The sequence below is a fragment of the Aptenodytes forsteri genome, unplaced genomic scaffold (assembly GCF_000699145.1).
Source record: "Aptenodytes forsteri isolate BGI_AS27 unplaced genomic scaffold, ASM69914v1 Scaffold182, whole genome shotgun sequence".
In the NCBI taxonomy this organism is placed as follows: domain Eukaryota; kingdom Metazoa; phylum Chordata; class Aves; order Sphenisciformes; family Spheniscidae; genus Aptenodytes; species Aptenodytes forsteri.
The window spans coordinates 474,760-480,780 of record NW_008795932.1 but is presented as its reverse complement, the minus strand read 5'-3'; positions in this window follow the sequence as shown (position 1 = coordinate 480,780).

The window sequence follows — 6,021 nt, the reverse complement described above, 5'->3', positions numbered from 1 at the left end:
CCCATTTCCCCCCCATTAAAAAAAAAAAAAAATCACATAGAATATTCATAATATTGTGCTATATAAAGCTCAAGACACAGGAGAGAGCAGAATTATTATTATATATTTTCATTATTTAACAATTATCACTGTGAGAGTTTCTAGAACAAAAGTTTGTGGGAAAAAATTGAAATAAAATCACCTTCTTTCAAAGTGTGACTCTGCAGAGCTTTAATTCCAATCAGCTGTAACAAAACTGATGACAGAAAGGGCTTTCAGCATGTTAATAGCATAGCAACATATGGGTGTACTTGCAAATCCATTTGCTTTGAGATGCTTCGACCACTTAATATTCTATATGGAAAAAGGAGTGTTTTATGAAGGCAACACCCAGTATATGAAACATCTATGAAAAAAAATGATCATCTCCCTCACTCCTCAGACATTCTCCATTTGCCTGGCAGAATTTACAGTCACCAGGCGCTCCTGAAGCCCCGAGTTTTGCAAGACTCACAGGCAGGCACCAGCCCTTGCGCACACCAACTCAGCTTGTTGTTGCAACTACTGTAACATCTGTTTTCAAGCAAATGTCGAGTGTTACAGGTCACCTGTTACCAGGGTGTCCAGAACCCAGGTCCTCCATACAGTGAGGCTGTAAGTGGGCTACTGCTATACTAGGAAACAAAACAGTGTCAGGAAACATTGCTGGGCACTGGAATTTGCTGATAAACATTTTTGCAATGATGCCTGGTGTGGTTTTAGCCTGGGCACTGTCCTTACAATTCCTGGATGCTGGTTGATAGCTGGCACAGCTCCAAAACGAGTCCCAATAGGCAGTCTGGACACAGCAACTTCACTTTACAAACTAAAAGACTTTAGTTGTATAAACACAGGTCATTGCTGGCCTCAGTGCTGGAAAATGCTCTCAGTCTTCCTTAATTTACTTGCAGAGATGTTGCGTCATCAGAAAAAATGTGGTTACTAATTTAGATGCATGCAGAACACGGTTCTAGCTACAGCCCTTGGCACTAGGGTATGCAAAGTCATTACAGCTGGAACTGGCACAAAGCAGGGACACAAAACACTCCCCCAGTGACCAGGAGAGGCTGTAAAGTGCCTGCTTCGTGGCAAAAGTCAGTCTCCAGTGATGGATGTTAGAAAGTGCTCTTCCTTCAGGGGCTGCTGTTCTGCAGCTGCCTGCTGGGAGATAAAAGCCAAGTATGGGGGTGTACGTATATACAGCACTGAGATTCACTGCTGGGAGACTGAGCAGTGCAACCCAGAGCTCAGCATTCAAATAGAGAACGACAGAGTGTTTTCCAGCCCATGTTGCCCCCAGGGATGAGATGGCCGGTGGCATAGTGCAGACACCGGTTGGAGCCTGCAGTCACCCTCACAGACCTTAGGTGTTACCCAAGAGAAATGAGCCTCTCAGCCAGGCTTATTAACTTGGGCTTAGTGATGGTAACATGGAGGGAACCCAGAAAAGAGCTGACTTGTGTTTGATTGGCCTGCAATGAAATCAAAATAGACACTCAGTTCCCAAGAAGTGGAATCCTAAATTAGCCCAAAGCAGGACTTTTACAGAAAGGCTTATGCATTTCATTTTAGGTGTGACACAGAAGGTTCATTAGGTAGGGAAAGATCTCATCAGTTCATCCTATTACCCAAAAGACCAGGTTTTAAAGGGCATTTTGGTTCTTAACCTCCTTTGTTTTCCACTTCTACACTGATATATCTGGCCAGAAAATTCATTTTGTTCTTTATTTTAAACAAAGGGAATGCAACTAATCATTAAAAGGAATAAAATTAATCATTAAAAATCAGTCTAGATTTATAGGATATCAAGGAAATACATCATCTACATTCCATCCTTCACAAGACATCAAAGGTGGGATGTCTCAATCTCTGGAAACACCTCTTGCACTCTATTGCTTATATTAGATTAAGGGTAACACGTCACCTGATTTTAGGTGTCTAAGCTCCCTTTATAGTTATAAGAGATTTAGTCACAGTCAATGTGCTTTTATGTTTGATTAAAACATGCAGAACTACTTAGGGAAATCAGGAATCTCTCCCTAGTTTTTACTCACATAGGGAGTAGTCTCCACCTGGCTGTAGGAGGATCCTAAGGTGGCTTACGGATGTTGATATCTGCTGGAGACTCCACACGTAGTCATGTGAGAAATAGGCAAGGTCCTAAAAGTCTGCTTAGATGGCCATAGCTAGCTGAGATGAATTTTACAGAGGCTGAAATACCACTTAATTCAGCACCAACTTGACTTTGCATAATGTGAGAATATAAGACATCAGGATGGCCATATGGGGTGCCAGTACTCAGTTAGCCTATCCCTGACTGTGGCTGGTAATAGATACTTAGGGAAAAATACGTAGGAAGCGAGGCATGTTTTGAGTATAATATTCCTTCCCTGGTATAAAGCCTCCCAGCTCCTGCATGCAAATGGCTTGGAGATTTGTTGAGGTAGTGATTTCCTTCAGACCATGATGTTTAATAGAGTCTAATGAGCTTGCCCTTCACCATGCTTGCTCTTTCGCATCCAGACATGGATGTAAACTGATTATTGTCATCCCAAAGATGCACAGTAACATATGTTGCATCTTCATTCAGGGGGTAGTAACACTGAATACCGGCACAGCAACAAGTAGGCTTAAGGAGAAGTTCCTGTGAATGAGGGAAGCTGGGGTAGATTTGGGGCAATATGAGGGTTGGTGGCTAAGAAGGATGAGTGGGATTTTGGACAGGTAAAGATTTTGGGTTTTATCTCTCGGCTGTCTTTCTTTCTGCTCCCCAGAAATGACCTTTCCCCAAAATTTCACTTCCACGTTTGACATCTCTTCTGCTGCCACTTGGGCCTTCTCATCAGCTGCTCAGTTATTTGTAAAAAAAAAAAAAAAATCAGTTCATTTGTTGAGTCATTTTACGTGGACAATGTGATTTGTTGGTCCTTCATTGAGCTGACTTCTGAAATAAGAAACATATGGCCTTAAGTGCCAGTATTATTGACTGTGTGTATGGGATTAGAGACAGATGTACAGTTACACATACAAGAGTGTTTGTTCTTGCTGTCAGCTTAAGTTAGGTGTCTATGAGTAAAATGTGCCTAATGCCTCCATTGTATTTGCTTCTTACTTTGTGCAGCAGCGTTAAAGAAAACAGTCAATACTTCAGCAAATAGTGGAGAAGGTTTGCGGTACGTGTAATGTATCCCATTGCAAGAACAAATGGGTTACATCCTTCACTTTGAGAGTTTGAACAGCAGATTACCCTCTGCACTTGGGTGTATTTCAATTTGAAATTATTATTTGAATTTTGCTAACACTAAAGGCATGGTCAGGGACTAGGCTGCTATTGTGTTGGGTGCTATACAGACAAAGAAGGAGAAAAAAATAGTCTCTGCCAGAAAGATTATTTCCAAATGCATTTTCGCTATTGGAAATCGTGTTCTCAGTTATTTTCATCCAATTAGAGGACACAAGCAATGCCATGTTAACTGTGATGCTAATCAAAATAAATCTCTGATTTTATCCCAGCTGGTCACATGACTATAAGAGATGACACTATCAGCAAAACTCTACAGATAGTTACACCACTGCAGCACACGGAACATGAAAAGGCTCTGAATTATTTATAGCAACTGGGTCAGCTTCTCAACAGGAGAAAACTGGCAGAGCTAATTAACTGATATACCCCAACTGATGTTCCACTCCATATTTGAGAAATAACTCCAAATAACAGAAATCCAAGGAAATCATAAGCTGCTTTGCTTGCTACAGACTGCTAGCTCAGTTTTGCTATCAAGCTTCCAGGAGGAGTGCATGGCAGGCTATAAAGAGCAAGTCGTCTGGGTGGTTTCTAACCAGTATGTACATGTGCAATTCTGCGCTGGAGGAAAATGGGATGCATTACATTTGCCTTCCTCACCCCACTACAGAATAAACCTCAAGTGCTGAAATAAAGGCCATATTTTATAGCAAGTATATTGCTAGGGTCATTAGCTTTCCCATTCGGCTTCATCAGATGGCTACACAGCAGGATGCATTCCAAATTTATTTGATAGCTTGTCAATAAGCAGCTGCCTTTTAATAGCTCTTAACTTCATGGACTTGAAAAACAAAATGCCTCACACTTACATTAAACCAAGTGGTCCATCACAGCGATCTCAGTTTTTCCTAGCATACAGGGCAGAGCGGAAAGTACCCTCTGACTCCAGCGTTCACTGTAAGTTTTCTGAACACTCATCACCAGGGAACAGAGACAGAGAGACTTGCTGGACTGGGAATTATTATAGTGAGGATAAGAGTGGTGAGTCCAGCTAGCTATAGCTAGGATAGGAAGTGAGGCAGGAAGGAGTGGGAGTGGGGTCAGGAATGAAGACTTCAACATGTCCCCTCTTTAAGTGGGGACAAGAGGGTAAAGTGCTGAGCTTGTCAGCGGTCATTTTATTTAGCACTACTATTTCAGCAGTCAGCTGATCTTAGAGAAGCTTCTGCTGGGCCACCTCCTGCATATTATGGAAATGTTCACGGGTGATCAAGACTAAGTATTTCAAGGGAGGGTGGGCAACTATCCACCGTATCCCTGTGTGCATGTGCAAGTAACGCTGGGCTGGCTGGCTGGATTATCACAAGCACCTTGTCAGCTGGAAACTCATGACCAAGGGTCAATACTTATGAGATCAAAACACAAAACTTGACAGTTTGTTATAAAAGGGCCAAATGGTTGCAAATCAGTGACAGTACAGGGTAACTTTGTAAGATGTATGGCTTGCAGGCACTTTTGAGTATTAAATTGTTTCCCTTTATTGTCCCTCCAGTCTCTGAACTCTTTGCAGACATGGGCTTCTACCCTTATGCAATAAAAAGTCTCTGGATTGAATTTTTCTCCTCATTTTACCCACAGAAGAACCTGAGAGATTTGACAACCGGTGTGACTAGTACCTACCACTACTGTTACCAAAGTACTATTTGAATATGAACCAGGAGATTTCAGAGTGAATTCAATTTTCCTTCTGACAAAAGAATTTACATTGCTTTTATCAAAATGACCTAGAAACAGTAAAACTGGATGTAGGAACATTTTATTTTAAAAATAAAATATTTAAGGCGGACATCCCAGAAGGACCTAAATGACATATCCAGTTTTGTTTTTAATGCTACTTGCTAAGTAAAAGTGGGGGTGTCAGGAAATGCTGTGCAAGCTGTTGGGAGCCAAGATGATGACTCCTGTTGCTGGTGTGCTTGGGAAGAAGAGGGTAGGGAGGGCTGAAAATTGCATTGCTGCCCATTGCTGTACGGTGCCCAGACCAACAGCATGCCAGTGACTGTTCTTACAGTTTAAAAGCATAAACTGATTTCCAGTGCCGTACCTGGTGTTACGTCCATTCGTTTGGGAATAACCTACAAGCACCCTCCAGAAAGATACCTTCTGCTAAAAGGCCAAACTTCTATTGTTCTCCCCTTCACACTCCAGTCTGACTGGGCACATGTCAGAGCCTGTGTAGAAATCACGCAGTCATGGCAAATGGTGAATCTGTCGACTCAGAAACATACCGTCTCTGTTGGACCTCATTGCTGTGAGATCAGAGCTGTTGTGCAGCTGGCTGGCGTGAAGTACAGGCAGAAGAGCTTGGGTTTGTCCCTGAATAGTCAGGCCCCTCTAAGGCAGCTGTGTGGATTTCTTTTGGGTTGAGTTTTGCTTGCACGTGCCCAGTTGAAGAGTAAATTTGCATTCTTGTGTCTGCAGCATGCTAAGTGCCTTGATGATGCTTCATAAAACACAGAGGGACAGGGAAAAAAAAGTAAGAGTGATAAAAAGATGAAAAAGAAATAGTAGCTTCATCTAAACCACTCTCCTGCTAGTGTTTACGTACTTTCCAAACTATTTTCTTCAGTCCCAGATTAAATGACTCCAGTAATTGGCCTGCTATAATTTCCACGGGGTGTCTTCTAAAATATGGAATGGAATGGAATGGAATGGAATGGAATGGAGAAGAGAAAAGAGAAGAAGAGAAGAGAGAGAAG